The sequence below is a fragment of the Melopsittacus undulatus genome, chromosome 6, assembly GCF_012275295.1.
Source record: "Melopsittacus undulatus isolate bMelUnd1 chromosome 6, bMelUnd1.mat.Z, whole genome shotgun sequence".
Taxonomy (NCBI): Eukaryota; Metazoa; Chordata; class Aves; order Psittaciformes; family Psittaculidae; genus Melopsittacus; species Melopsittacus undulatus.
This window is the reverse complement of record NC_047532.1, coordinates 72,848,853-72,863,833: the sequence shown is the minus strand read 5'-3', so window position 1 is coordinate 72,863,833 and position 14,981 is coordinate 72,848,853. Positions and strand designations below refer to the sequence as shown.

Below are 14,981 nucleotides of genomic sequence, written 5' to 3'. Positions count from 1 at the left end.
CGGAGCGGCACCTTCCGGGCATGGCATGGGATGCAGTTCCTCCAGACACTGTGAGTGTTCCAAGGGCTAAGGGTAGCTCAGAGCAGTGGCACTTGTCACAGTGTTCTGCTCACCTCATACCCCAAAGAGGCAGCAGCAGCAGTGCTGAATGACAGCTCTGTCAGGCCAGGGCTTTGCCTGGCTGGGTGCAGGAACAGAGACAAAGCTCATGGGCAGTGAGAATATGAGAAAACAGGTGAAGTCCAAGTGGAGGGAAGCCACCAGAAGGTGTGAGAGGAGGAGGAAAGAGATGATGTGTTTTCCAGAAGCAGCACTTCTGGGCTTTTGCTCTCTGGGCTGGAGATAGTCAGGACCTGATATATGTTGTGCATCTGCCCATCAGCATCTGCCCCAGCCTGGAATCTTCACCCCAGCCCCTTCCTCACACACATAGCACTGAGCCCCTGCCACAGCTCCTATCCTGCACCCCCGGCTCACTTGGTTGTTTGATCATTTCAGCGTCCTGAGCCATAACCCCCTGTCTGTTATCGAGGACACGTGGTTCTTCAAGCTGCCTTCAGTCACTCAACTGTAAGTATGCACTCCTTGTTAGCAGCTTAACATGGATCTTTCTTTGCGTCTCTGGGTGCCCCGTGACCAGGAAAGCAGAGGTCCAGCAGCAAATCCCATCCTTCTCCCACCCTTCTCCTGCTGGAGGCAGCGGTAGAGCCAGGCAAAGGATGAGCAGTTCTGCTGTGTCCCGGCAGCAAAGCCAGCAAGGAGCTGGGACACGGACTTGAACTTGTCTGCATCCGTCTCCCGTGGGATCTGCAGGATCCCTCCTGGTTCAGAGCCATGGGTGGGAGCAGGGCACAGCAGGAGGGAGAGAGGGTTTTCCATCATTTCTCCTGGATGAGGTAGCAGCAGATCCCCCTGCAACCAGCACCACAAGCAGCAGGGACTGGGCTTGTTCCTGGAGCAGAGGCTGGTGCTGCTACGTCAAATGTAATGTGTTTACTGATGCAGGGACCTGAGTGCCACACAAGTGACTTGGCAGACGCTGCTCATGCTGCTCCTGAGAACATCCGGCTTGAAAACACTGTGAGTGTGCAGGGGCTGACTCCCACCTCCAGCAGATCCCAGCTGCTGGGACAAGAGGTCTGCGTGGGGAGCGAACCCACCACCACAAAGCTGTCCACTGGGACAGCGGGGGTGAGGGGAGGTTTCCCAGAGCCACAGCAGAGTCAGAAGCAGACCCCTGATGTGTTTCTGTGCTATGCCTGGTTTGGAATTGCTGCCCTGGGTGGCGATGCTGAATGTTTGTGCACAACTTCTGTTCTTTAGCAAGCTGTCCAGCGACACAGCCTCCTGCCTCTGCCAGTACAAGCCCAGCACCGAGACCCTGTGCAGGACCCTCAGATTTGACTGCGCGAGCGTGTGCAGCACCAGTGCTCCCCGCTGCGGTAACTGCCCCACAGCCCTACTCATGCCCCCAGCTATAGCGAACCCTCTGAGCCTGAGTCTACCAGGAAGCTTCTTGTCCCTGATGTGCTCTTGGTGTGTTACAGCTCCCGTGGCAGAGACACCAGGGCCCCTGATGGGAGCCGTGCCATGCAGGAAGGGGAAGAGCAGCCCCATGCTGAAGATCCAGCCCAAGGAGCCCTCGCTAAGGGAGCAGAAAACTGTCACGCTCACGGTTGTCCTGAGCCTGAGCAGCCCCGATGTGTCGGCACCTTCCCCTCAGCAGCTCTTGAGGCAGGAGGGCAACACCACCAAGGAGCTGGTGCGGATGCCGCAGAGCACTCAGCACAGGGGCTGGAGCACCTCTGTTGTCACCAGGAATTCCTCTTTTCTGGCAGAGGGGCTCGTGGCACAGCTCAAGACCAAACCGCAAAAGGTCATGAGCATCCTGACTCTGAAAAGCCCCAGCACAGCCCAACCAGAGCAGAGTGACAAGGGGCAGAAGGTGCCAGCAGGGCAGGGAGGAAGAGCCACAGGCTGGGAACAGCACGAGCCTGACTCGAACTTGACCCAGACAGAATCCACCCTCTGGGAGGCAGCCCAGAGGCTGAATGTCAGTGACATCCCGCCTGTCTCTGGCCACCATCAAGCACCTCGTGCAGTACAGCTCCCTACAACAAACCCAACAGAGGCCCTGCATCTGGCCCAGTCTGATTGGAGTCACAGTCACTCCAATGCCCTCCAACAAACCAACACAGCTGATGGGATAGAGGATGAGGAGGGGGCAGAAGTCCAGGAGGAAGCACCAGCTCCACCTCCGGACTCTGCTGGGACCAGCAAGGAGCCAAAGCTGCAGGACAGTGAAAGGACAGTGGGCAGCAAGGGTGCAGAGAAAGAGCTCCCAGCAGCAGAGAGTGGAGCAGAGCAGAGACTGAGCGCCATTCAGCGTTTCTTCTATGCTCTGCTGGCTGACAACGGCCCCCCTGCTGCCAGCAGTGCTCCAGAGGCCACGGCTGCAGCAGAGCATTCCTCTTGGGGTGGGAGCCCACCCAGCACCCCTGCAAGTACCATCACGTTTGGGCAGCACAAGGAGCAGGAACCACCTGTCCTGAGAGCACTGGGCAGCTCCAGTGCCCTGGGCAGCATGGCCATGCAAGGAGCCCCCTTTGACTCCCTGCTCAGCCACCACCTGCACTCACTGGTGGCAGACCGAGCCCCGCACAGATTCATGGCACGTGTGGCTCGAGCTATGCGTGAAGACTGCGGCCTGCCCCAGCTCCAGCCAGCCTGCGCCAGCATGGTCTTGAGGACAGGGCTGCTCCTGAAGCTGCTGAGCAAGAGGCAGCGTGACCCGGAGCCCTCTGAGCTCATGGAGCAGTATGTGTGGGAGGAGGATGCCAGCACCCTGCATCCCTGTGCCCAGGCCAAGGACATGGACAGGGAATCTGCAGAGATGGTACGAGACAGTGGGGCACTGCTCTGTGTGTGTGTATGTGTGTGGACAGTGGGAATGGAAGGGGCCTCCTTTTCCTCTCCTCTCCACCCTAATGCGCTCTCCTTTTCTCCCAGGAGGTGGCCAAGCACACCTCTGGCCACAGGCTGCTGCTGGTGCTCTTGCTGTCCGCCTTCATCACCCTCATCACATCTATTGCAATTCTGGTGCTGTACTGCTTCAAGGTGAGCCAAGGACTTGTTTGGCAGAGCAGTGCCAGCCAAGCACTGTCTTCAATGTTAAGTTATGAATCTTATCTACTACAATTCTGCCTAGCAGCTGTAACTCCTACAATTCTGCTTCATCATTCTAGCAACTTTGACTCCTAGGGTTCTGCTCCACTAAGCACAATGACCGCTTAAGCAAACAGGCACAATGTTAACCCTTTCTTCCCTGGTATCGGCGTGGCTGTTGGCACAGCCTTGCACATGTGTAGAAGGTGCTGGGCTGGAGGAAGAACCTTCCAGCTCCCCCATGCTGCACAATTCCATGTGGAAACCCCCATGTTCTGAGTCTCTGTCTCTTTGTCAAAAGGTCTGTTCCAAGAAACATACCGAGGATCCCCAAGGCAGCAGCAGAAGGTGCCTGCAGCGTAACTCCTGCCCTGACCCAACATGCTCTGCTCCAGCAGCGCCCAGCCCTGCCCAGAGCCCCCCCAACTCCTCCAGCACTGGAGGAGTTCATCCTTCACTTCTCATCCTTCTGCTCCTGCCTGTTTCCAGGTGCTTTCAGAAGCTGTGGCCCAAGTGGTGCAGCAGGAGCAAGGATACTGACTGGGTCGAGGATGAGGTAAGGGCAGGAGCAGACGCCAGCTCTGTCCCTCTACCAGTTTCCTGCCCCATGCCTGCTTCTCACCTCTCCAATCCCTGCCCTACAGGAGGCGGCCCTGGCTCAGGTCATTGCTGGGAAGCACTCAAAGTTGGATGGGGTGATCTTTGACCTAATGTAAGTGTGATGGTTGCAATGCTGGTGCCGACTTCAGCTCTTGTTCCATGTATGAATTGCTGAGGGTTTCCTTGATGTTGCTTCCTTGGCTATATCCTTAGATGCTATTTCCTTGCTGTTATTTTCTCGGCTGTTATTTCCCAGCTCTTATTTCTTTGATGTTCATAGAAGCATAGACTCACCAAGTGGTTTGGGTTGGGAGGGAGCATAATGCTCACTCAGTTCCAACTCCCTCCCTAGTGGCTGTTGTGACATTGCTATTATGTCCTTGCTGTCACTTCAGTGATCCCAGAACCTGGCCAAGCTTTACCAGTGCTTGTGTGTCATCAGAGTAAAATCTGCTCTTCTTTGTCCCCCAAGTGCCCTGAGCCCCAGCGTGGTGGGCCTTACCCATGGAGCAGGATGCTGCAGGCACCTGGCTGCTTCTGACACCGAACGGTGAACATCATGGAGTTCAACAAGACCAAGTGCTCCAGCCTGAAGAAGCAAAAGCTCCGGAGAGACCTTAGAGCAGCTCCCACTGTCTGAAGGGACAGCAAGCGATCTGGAGAGGAGCTTTATACAGGGGCCTGTAGTGATAGGATAAGGGGGAGCAGTTTTAAGCTGACAGAGTTTAGATCTGACATTAGGTTTAGATTCAAGTTTGGGTTTAGATTAAACGTTAGGAAGAAGTTCTTTGAAGTCACCGGTGAAACTGTTGGGTTTTTCATTCTCCCCGTGTCCTGGGAGTTGATGGACGCATGCAAGCATGTGTCTGAGCCTGTGTGTGTGTGCACACACGTGTTGTAGCACTGGGAGGGCCATGAACAGCTGGAGCCGTTGAGGCTCTGCGCCCAGGTGTGTGTGCTTGCACACGTATGTGCCTGCCTGTGAGAACACGCATGCAGTACATGTGTGTGCCTGTGGGGGAGCGTGCCTGCTTGGGTCCCTTCGGGCAGCTACTCCCCCTTCGGCTGGCTTCAGCTCCCTTCGGCTCCCTTCGGTTCCGCTCGGCTCCCTTCGGGCGGCTCCGTCTTCTTTGGGAGGCTCCAGCGCCACTGGAGTCCCTTCAGTCGGCTCTGTTCCCTTTGGGAAGCTTCGCCTCCGCTTGGCTGTGTTCGGGCAAAAGCGGATATTCCCTCACTTTTGCCTTATAAATGTGAAAAAAAATATAGGTATTTGCTTTCGCAAATCATAGGTGTTGCTATGTGTATATAACTGTACGAATTCGCAAAGCTCGCTAAAGACACAAGATTAGACAGCAAGTTGAAAATGGTGAGAACTCATGAGCAAAACGGGGTCACATAGCAAAAGAATTTGTAAAGGTAAAAGAAAAGGGGGGGCAGATGCTGCAGAGGTTGAATTCGCATAGACTATGAGCTGGGAAAGTGAGGAGCAACAGCAATGCGAGTGGCACCGTTGCAAAGCTCACTGTCTGCAGAAGAGGCCCAGCACAAGCTTTCCCTGCTGGTTCTTCGGTTGTGGGACCGGAGGCCACATGTTTGTGCTCTACTCTCTGTGCTACTGGAGAGTAAAGAGCATGTGCTGCAGTGGTTAGATTCAAATGGACTTTAACCATGCCAAGTGTAATGTCCTACACCTGGGTCAGAGCAATCCCAGGCACAGCTACAGGTTGGGCAAAAAGGAAATTCAGAGCAGGCCTGCAGGGAAGGACTTGGGGATGTTGGTCAATGAGAAAATGAACATGAGCCGGCTGCAGTGTGCGCTTACAGCCCAGAAAGCCAACCGTATCCAGGGCTGCATCAAGAGGAGCGTGACCAGCAGGTCAAAGGAGGTGATCCTGCCCCTCTACTCTGCTCTCGTGAGACCTCACTTGGAGTATTGTGTGCAGTTCTGGTGTCCTCAACATAAAAAGGACATAGAACTGTTGGAACAAGTCCAGAGGAGGCCACAAGGATGATCAGGGGACTGGAGCACCTCCTGTATAAAGACAGGCTGAGAAAGTTGGGGCTGTTCAGCCTGGAGAAGAGAAGGCTGCATGGAGACCTCATAGCAGCCTTCCAGTATCTGAAGGGGACCTACAGGAATGCTGGGGAGGGACTATTCATTAGGGACTGTAGTGACAGGACAAGGGGTAACAGGCTGAAACTTAAACAGGGGAAGTTTAGATTGGATATAAGGAAGAAATTCTTTCCTGTTAGGGTGGTGAGGCACTGGAATGGGTTGCCCAGGGAGGTTGTGAATGCTCCATCCCTGGCAGTGTTCAAGGCTAGGTTGGACAGAGCCTTGGGTGATACGGTTTAGTGTGAGGTGTCCCTGCCCATGGCAGGGGGGTTGGAACTAGATGATCTTAAGGTCCTTTCCAACCCTAAGTATTCTATGATTCTATGAAATGGACTTTGAGGTGGGGAAAATGAGGAGCGACACCAATGCGGGTGGCATGGTTGCATAGCTCACTGTGTGGACAGCTTTCCATCCTGGCCCTTCAGCTGTGGGAGCAGAGGCCAAACGTTCGTGCTCTACTCACTCTGCTGCTGGGCAGCTGAGAGCTGGATCCGCAGAGGTTGGATTCAAATGGACTTTGTGGGTTGAAAGCAAGGAGTGACAGCAATGGGGGTGGCATTTATACAAAGCTCACTGCGCAGAAGAGGCCCAGCCCAGCTTTCTTTCCTGGCTCTTCACCTGTGGGAGCAGAGGCCAAATGTTCATGCTCCACTCACTCTGCGGCTAGGCAGCTGAGAGCCGGCCCCACAGAAGCTGGATTCAATTGGACTTTGAGGTGGGAAAGCGAGGAGCGACAGCAATGGGGGTGGCACCATTCCAAAGCTCACTGTCTGCAGATGAGACAAAGCACCAGCTTTGTCTCCTGGCTCTTCAGCTGTGGGAGCAGAGACCAAACATTCGTGTTCTAGTCACTCTGCTGCTATTAAGCTGAGAGCGAGTGCCGCAGAGGTTGGATTCAAATGGACTTTGAGGTGGGAAAGCAAGGAATGACAGCAATGCAGGTGGCACCATTGCAAAGCTCACCATGTACAGAAGAGGCCCAGCACCAGCTTTCAATCCTTGTTGCAGGTGACATAGTCCTCATCTCTAGGGAGCCGCCTAAAATTAGGGTTAGCATTCAGAGATCCAAAAGGACTACAGATGAACTGCCACTGGAGCTGTAAAAGGCATGCAAAGAGGAGCGTTCCACAGCACCAAGGATCGTCCAAATGGGAAAGGTGAGGGAGGAGTTACATTGGTGCTGTGCTATATTCCTCTTGGTGTGTCTTTTAGAGCAGTAGTACCCCTGGAGCTATAGTCGTTTCAGATCTCTGTATGCTAACTTTAACCCTAACCCTAACCCTAAGTTTAGCCGGCTCCCTAGAGATGAGGCCTACATCACCAGCAGCAAGGCTTGCCCAAAAGAGAATGGTTTGGAAAGAGTAATACTGGTCCTGTGCCACACACTTCTTGGCATGCCTTAAACAGCCCAGGGTTCCCTGGAGGTATAGGGTTTTTGGACCTCAGAATGCTAACCCTAATTCTAATTTGCATTGGTAACATAGAGGTGGGACCTACATCCCTTGCACCATGGCTGTCCCGTATAAGAATGCTTTGTAAGGAGTAACATTGGTGCTGTGCCATGCTCCTCTTGGCATGACTTTTCTAGCCCCAGTGTCCTGCAGCTATAGACTTTTTGGATCTCTGAATGCTAAGCCTAACCCTAATTTTAGGTGTCTCCCTTGAGATGATGCCTGCGTCACCAGCTCCAAGGCTCACCCAAATGGGAAAGGTGTGGAAGTGATATGTGGATAGACTCCACAACTCGTTAAAGTTGTAACGTAGGTATGCTTTATTCAGCGCTGAGGCGCGTGGGGGACAACTGCTCCAAAGGCATACATGGTGCCACCTCATCTCTCCCCTAATTTATTCTATAAAATTATACATATTCATTAGGTTACACAACATGCCTATACATATTCATGTCCTATCCCCGCTTCGTATTTTAATAAGCTAAAAGGTCTTTTGCATCTGCGCAGTAACTCCTGGTGATCGTGGGCAAGAGTCTCAAGATCAAGTAAATGAGTCTTCCTCAGCTTAAACTTTTTACCCTGAATAGTTGCGCATGCTCCCTGGTGACTTGTCATTGTCCAGACCACAAAGCTGGCTTTAGTCGGTTTCAGGGCCCAGAAAGCAGGAGCCAGGTTACTGTTCCTTCCTCTTATCAGTAGCCTTGTCCTCCCATCCTGTTCTAGCATGGCATAATGAGCATGATAGATGTCTGTTGAGTATGGGCAAGCAATAACATTGTTAAGCAAGTGGCTTAACCCTAACCCCCCCCTGTACATTGGTTAACTCTTTGCATCAGTCCCCCCTTTTCTATAAAATTAATAAATTCTGTTACGTAACATACAAGTTCTTTTGACCACTCCTGTGAAAGGTACCTTTCAGTGCTTTACCATGTGCATTTGATAGAGAGGTCAAAATCATTATGTGCTGTAACATCCTCCAATTCCAAACAAATAACCTAATAGCCAACACAAAGCTAATACTAACTAATATTAGAAGAACAACAACGGGGTGACACAATGTATTTAGATTGTCAGTTGCAGTGGGTTACCATCCAAAAAGCACATCCCACCAGTGCTGACTTGCACCTTGTCTTATCCATAGCAAGACTGCTTATTTCTTCCATGTTGTGATTAACGGTAATCAAAGTTTTCTTTCCATTTTCCTGTACTCCTTTAAAAATGTATGTTGGGTTTTAAGGTTTTATCAGTTGCCTTACTAATGTACGGTCCATCCTGATGGGAGTAGGTGATAACTTGTGGTACATTGTGTAATTAGGCTGGTGGGATACAACTGGCACTAAATACGTGAAGTCACATCTAATAATTCTAACAAAGTTACAAATGCAAATATTAGAATGATTCTTAACAGTTATGTTATCATTATCTATCCTTACAAAAGTACAAGCAGTTCTTAGGCATACACAGCCTTGGCCAATATATACAAGTACAGTTTTTTTGAGTATTGTCTGGATGGACTTCAAAATGACAGATGCCTTATTCTGTATCAAGGCATATGTCCTTAGCTTTGATTATGTTTCTTCTCAAGCTTTCACAGTTCTAGTTGGAAAGGCTTCTGGCCAACCTGAAAAGGTATCCGTTAATACCAACAAGTACCTATACCCCCCTTTTCTTGGAAGTTCCGTAAAGTCAATCTGCCACTGCTGTCCTGGTCCGTTACCTCTCCTAGTCTGGTCTACTTTGGGTTTAGGATTGTATTCAGAATTCATTTGAAGGCAGAGATCACATTGGTGGGTTACTTGTTGAATAGTAGCATACAAATTTCTAGCCATAATTTTGCTTATCAAATATTTATATAAGGCATCTATTCCCCAGAGTGTGTTTTGATGTTCATTCCTTACTAGTGACCGTAACAAAGAGGAGGGGACAATTATTGTTTTCTGTGCTGTGCTAGCCCACCCCTCTTCATTAAATGTTCCTCCTTGATCTGTGATTAGTTTTTGATCTTCTTTGTTGTAATTTGGCTTACCTTCCAGGGAAATGTTCCCATTAGGAATTAAAGTTTCTGTAATTGTTATCTTTTGCCATGGGTTTTTTTTTTTTTGCCTCTCTATCTTCCCATTCATTTCTTTTCTCTCATTCTGAGCTCAACTTCTGCTGTGCCTTGATGTGCATAATTGTTACCTACTCAGGCAGTTCCACCGCTTCCAACAGTCGCACTATTTCTTGTGCATGTTTGATGTTTTTCCCTTGTGAGTTCAATAGTCCTCTTTCTTTCCAAATGGCTCCATGTGCATGCACAACCCCAAATGCATATCTTGAGTTTGTATAGAGGTTTATATTTTTTCCTTTTGCTATTTCTAAGGCTCTGGTCAGAGCAATCAGTTCCACCTTTTGTGTAAAGGTGTTTATTGACAAAGGTCCACATTCTATTATCTCTTTGCAGGTGGTAACTGCATATCCAATATGTCATTTTCCATTGATGACATAGTTGCTCCCATGAGTAAACCAGCTTTCCATGTCATCCAAAAGGGTATCCTTCAGATCCAGATGACTGGAGTACGTGGTTTCCAGGCAGTCATGGTGTACAGGTTCTCCTTTATTCCCACTGAGGAAAGAGGCTAGGTTGATAACGTTAATTATCACTATCTCTACATCATCTCGTTCCACCATGATGGCTTGATATTTCAGAAACCTTTGTGGGGAAAGTCAATGCTCACCTTTCACCTCTAGTACTGCAGATACTGTTTGTGATACTAGTACAGTAATTTTCTGGCCCAAAGTGAATTTGCGTACTTCTTGGATATTTAGCATGACTGCTGTGACAGACATGAGGCATCCAGGCCATCCTTTGGCTGCAGAGTCCAATTGCTTAGAAAAATAAGCAACTGCTCACTGCTACTGGCCCAAGTTCTGTGCTAGTATTCCTAAGGCAATTCCTTGTCTCTCATGGGAGGGAAGAAAGAATGGTTTACTCACATCTGGGAGTCCCAAGGCTGGTGCCGACATCAAGGCATTTTTCAATTGGTGGAAGGCTTGAGTGGCTTCCTTTGTCCAATGAAGATTTTTGATGTCTTTTACAGTCAAGTGCATATAGAGGCTTAACAATTAGTCCGTAATTGTAGATCCACAATCTATATCATCCTGCCATACCTAAAAAGGTCTGTAATTCTTTCACTGTCTGGGGTTTTGGCATTTGACATATTGCCTCTTTTCAGTCTTGTCCCAGTGTTCACTGTCCAGCACTAATCTCATATCCTGGGTAAATTATTTTTGCTTTATTATCTAGGCTTTTTTCTTGGACGCTTGATATCCCTGTAGTCCTAGAAAGTTTAAGAAAGGGTTAAACCAGAAATGCTGTTGCACAGGGAGGCATATGTAGCTCCTGCAGAGTAGGGTGAGCAACTGAGGAACCCCCCCCCCCCCAAAAAAAAAACCAAAAAAGGAAAACCAAGGGGGAAAAGATGGGAGCTCACACAGCTCCTGTGTTAGAGCATGGGATGGGTGCTAGGGCAGGCAGACAAGTGGGAACAGACATGTTGACAGACGGGACTGAGGGGCTGTTGAATAAATGTGAACGGGAGTAAAGGAGGAATCATGGAGAGCATATAGGAATTGGGAACAGATAGAAAAACCTGTGTCGTGCTATAGCCACTGCTGCAGTGGTTGCTTTGAAACTGGTGGAGAAGGAATGTCGGGCAGAGGTGGGGGTGTAGGCTCTGCTTCTGTGGAACTGGATCGGTGTGCATGCTATAGGGAGTTTGGGTGCTGGAAATGAGACTGCCCTGGGGGCGGGGGGGTGTGTGTGGGGGAGGGGCGTGCCATGGGATGGCTCCGGTGACTGAATTGGAACTAGCCTGACAGGGATCAGCAGATTCTTCCCTAGCGGACCCACTGGTTATAATGAAACTAAGGGACAAAGAGAAGGAAGTAGAATTTTTAGTTGACACAGTCACGACATATTCAGTGTTGAACAAAGCTTTAATGCCTTTAGGGGATGACTATATTATGATAAAAGGGGCAACTGGCCAGAGTGAAAAGGCTTATTTTTGTAAACCATTAAAATATCAATTGAGAAAACAATGGGACATTCATAAGTTTTTGTATATGCCTAACTCCCCAAAGCACTTCTGGGAGGAAATTTGCTAGAACACCTGGAAGCAGTTATCACATTTAAGGAAGGTGAGATCACTTTGGAGGTGAATGATACATAGACATACTAAATCTAGTCCTAGTTACTAACCACATCGAGGAAGAAGTTACTGAGGAACTAATGAACCAGATGTTCCCTGGAGTGTGGGCCACTGGTGTGCCGGGAAGAGCAAAAAACGCACCTCCTATCCATGGGGGTGGGATGGGCAGTGGGGACCGATTTAAACAATAAATGTAATTTTTCAGTGGAATTCGCATTTAGCTGCAGAGGGATCTTAAGAACAATTCTCACAGACATGGAGATGCTGTGAGGGCTGGAGCAGCTCTGCCCTGGAGCCAGGCTGAGAGAGCTGGGCTGGGGCAGCCTGGGGAAGAGAAGGCTCCTGAAGGGGAGACCTGAGAGCAGCTCCAGTGCCTAAAGGAACTGCAAGAAATTTGGAGAGGGGCTGTAGGGACAGGACAAGAGGAATGGCTTTGAACTGACAGAGATCTGAGATCAGACTTGAACTGAGATCGAGATCAGACATTAGGAAGTTCTTCCCTGTGAGGGTGCTGAGGTCCTGGCACAAGGTGCCCAGAGAAGCTGTGGCTGCCCCATCCCTGGCAGTGTTCAAGGCCAGGGGCTTGGAGCAACCTGTTCTAGTGGAAGGTGTCCCTGCCTGTGGCAGGGGTTGGAACTGGAGGAGCTTGAAGGTCCTGTCGAACCCAAACCATTTCATATCATGACATTTTTCACCCCGGTGATAAGCAGGAAGGTACCAAGTCCCCAGCTCTCTATCCCTCTCTGGGAACGGGCTCACACTGCAGGGGCAGCTCTCCTCTTGCAGCACTCCAGCTCATAGGCAAGTCTCCTTCTAGAGATAGCTTCCTGAAAGGAGGCAGCCATTTCATCCTGTTTCAGGGCAACACCTCTCCATGTGCCATCATTGCAACTGGCCACACACTTCCCTTTTATCAGGGGAAGAGAAGGAAACCAAAGTGTTTGACTTCTGGAGAAGCCTTAGTCTGTGATGAGAAACATCCTGCACACATAAACAAGCCATTCAAGTAGTTTTAGGAAGGCCTGGCAAGCTGCTGTACCTTGAGAAGAGCCTTGCAGAAATAGTACTTTCCTGTTACTAACAGTCTCATGGGCTGGTGCAGGCTATTAGAGACTCCAGGAGTACTGGAGACACTGGAGATAACCACTCTGAAGGTAACATCTTAACCTGGCTGCTCTCCTCAGCTGACACCACTGCATCAAGCTGGGGTAATGTGTGGATTCACACACTGCCAGCACTAACACAGCCTCTGGTGCTGCACCTTTCTCTGCCCAGACACTCGCCCCAGCGCTAACCCTGGCTCCCACTCAATTTGCCATAGAGCTCTTGTGACTCTCACCACTCCCTCTTGTGGTCTGGGTCTGAGGGTGCAGTGAAGATGCTGCTCAAGGCCTAGAAACACCAGATGAAGGTGCAGCACTTACAAGGAGTCTTCTAATCACTATTCATTTACTTGCAATACACAAAGGAGCACGCTAGGGTGAGCTCTCGTCAGTAAATGTCAATGTGACAGAGCAGAATCTCACAGCGTTTGTCGTATGTGATTCTCTTTAACAGTAAAAATACGGTATTTCTTTTACTGTTAAGTAGCTATCTTGCTTGCATGGTTTTGCTAGATATTTTTTCATGTTAGATAAAATAAACTGTGTACAATTAGAAGAACAGTTAACAATTAGGAGTAAGCTTCAGGTTTGTCACCCACATCAGCTGCAGCTGGATGACATCTCTACCCTTTTGCTTATATAGAAGTAGTGATTTTGCCAGCAGAATGATGTATCTTAAAATATTTAGGCATTGTTTAATCAAATGAGACAACCTTAGGTACAATGATCTACCTTCGTTTACTAGACAAAGCTCTAGCATAATAGATATTTTGTAATAGCAGAATTAGCACTGAAACTCAAAATACCCTTTAGCCAGGTTCTGAAAGACTTAACATAAAATAAGGTATAACCCCTCTTACCTCAATTTCCAGACAATAACCCAGAAAGGACTGCTTCAGGGAAGCTTACTCTTGCCTACAGATGACAGATGGCAAAAAAGGATCTGGAAAAAAAGACATCATTTCCAAATACCTTATTCTGTTTTCACCCCCAACCCCCTTTTTTTGTAGCTTTCAGTTGCTGGGTTTCCCTTTATAGAGTGCAGTGATTTATAGGAGAACTCCTGACTTTCAACCAGCTTTAGCCACTGCTGAGATCAGGGAACAAATCTGGGCTAAATTGGGCAGAGAGTAAAGAAACCTGGTGATGACAGCACGTGGTGAAAGGGCTCCTGTCAACTTGCAGGACATAAGGAGGACTCACACCAAGGTGAGAGTTTGTGCCACTCCGGGATGACACTGGTTTGTCCTCAGGGTGTGCAGTCTGTTTGGCTCTTCTCTGCCCCCTGCAATGCTACCACACATGTAGCTGTCACATTATCTCTAATTCTCCTCAATTCATATGTGAAAGCAAAGGTTTGCAAAAAAAAGGGGCAGGAAGAGACCAACTAATAAAAGCTCAGGTATTCCCATATCATAACTAGTAAAATTCTGTCTAGCCTGCTTTTAACAACCCCTCTCAGCAAGGGGGTATTTCTAGGTCTTCAGCATTAGCAAGGTTTGTTTTAATCTCCAGCAGAGCACTTCCAACTGCAGCTTTAAATCACAGAATGAGAGAACAGCATGGATTGGAAGGGACCTTCAAAAGTCTTTTCGTTTAAACACATTATTTCCTGTCCCACCTGCCACGGATATAACAAACTATTTATTCCCTTTTCCTTCACAGGAAGACCCCAGAAAGAAAAAGGGCTCTGACATTGCTCGCAGGGTCCCCTACCGGCTGGCAAAAGCCTACATCAGCCAGGATTCCCAGGCGGTCTCCCATCCAAGTACTAACCAAGACCAACCCTGCTTAGCTTCCAAGATCAGATTAGATCAGGTGTTTTCAGGGTGGTGTGGCCGTAGGCGCTTTCTGCTTTGCCAGCACCACACTCGCCCATCCACACATGCTCCCAGCCCTCACTCAGCCCCAGTGCCCAGAGCCTCTGGCACCCATATGAAACACACCCATGTCAGCCCCACAAGCACAGATCCCAGCATGGCTCTGGGCCCGACGCCCCCCACAAACACACCCACACAAGCAACTCCACACTCCTTCCCTGACGTCCCCCACCAACACGGAACGGGGACCCCCATGGACCTACCCCTTTGCAACAACCCCTCTGAGAAAAAGGAGTCCCAAATTACCCCAGGGGCCTCTATGGCTTCAACATCCCAGCAAGAAAAAGGGGGCCACCATGGCTGGCAGCGGCCTCTATCACCTCAACATCCCAGCAAGGAAAACGGGGCTGGTGTTGCCCACAGGGTCCTTTATCACTGCTATTTTTCCTTTCTTTTCTTTCTAGAAAAAAGAAAAAATAAGAAGCCCGAAAGCACGCAAGCAAGCAAGCCAGATCGGAAAGGGGGGAAAGAAAGAT

General features: G+C 49.4%; 1 pseudogene; it reads right to left on the bottom strand.

The window, feature by feature from the left end:
* Nucleotides 1–14,352: 14,352 nt before the first annotated feature.
* Nucleotides 14,353–14,471, bottom strand: LOC115945578 (uncharacterized; annotated as a pseudogene).
* Nucleotides 14,472–14,981: the final 510 nt, after the last annotated feature.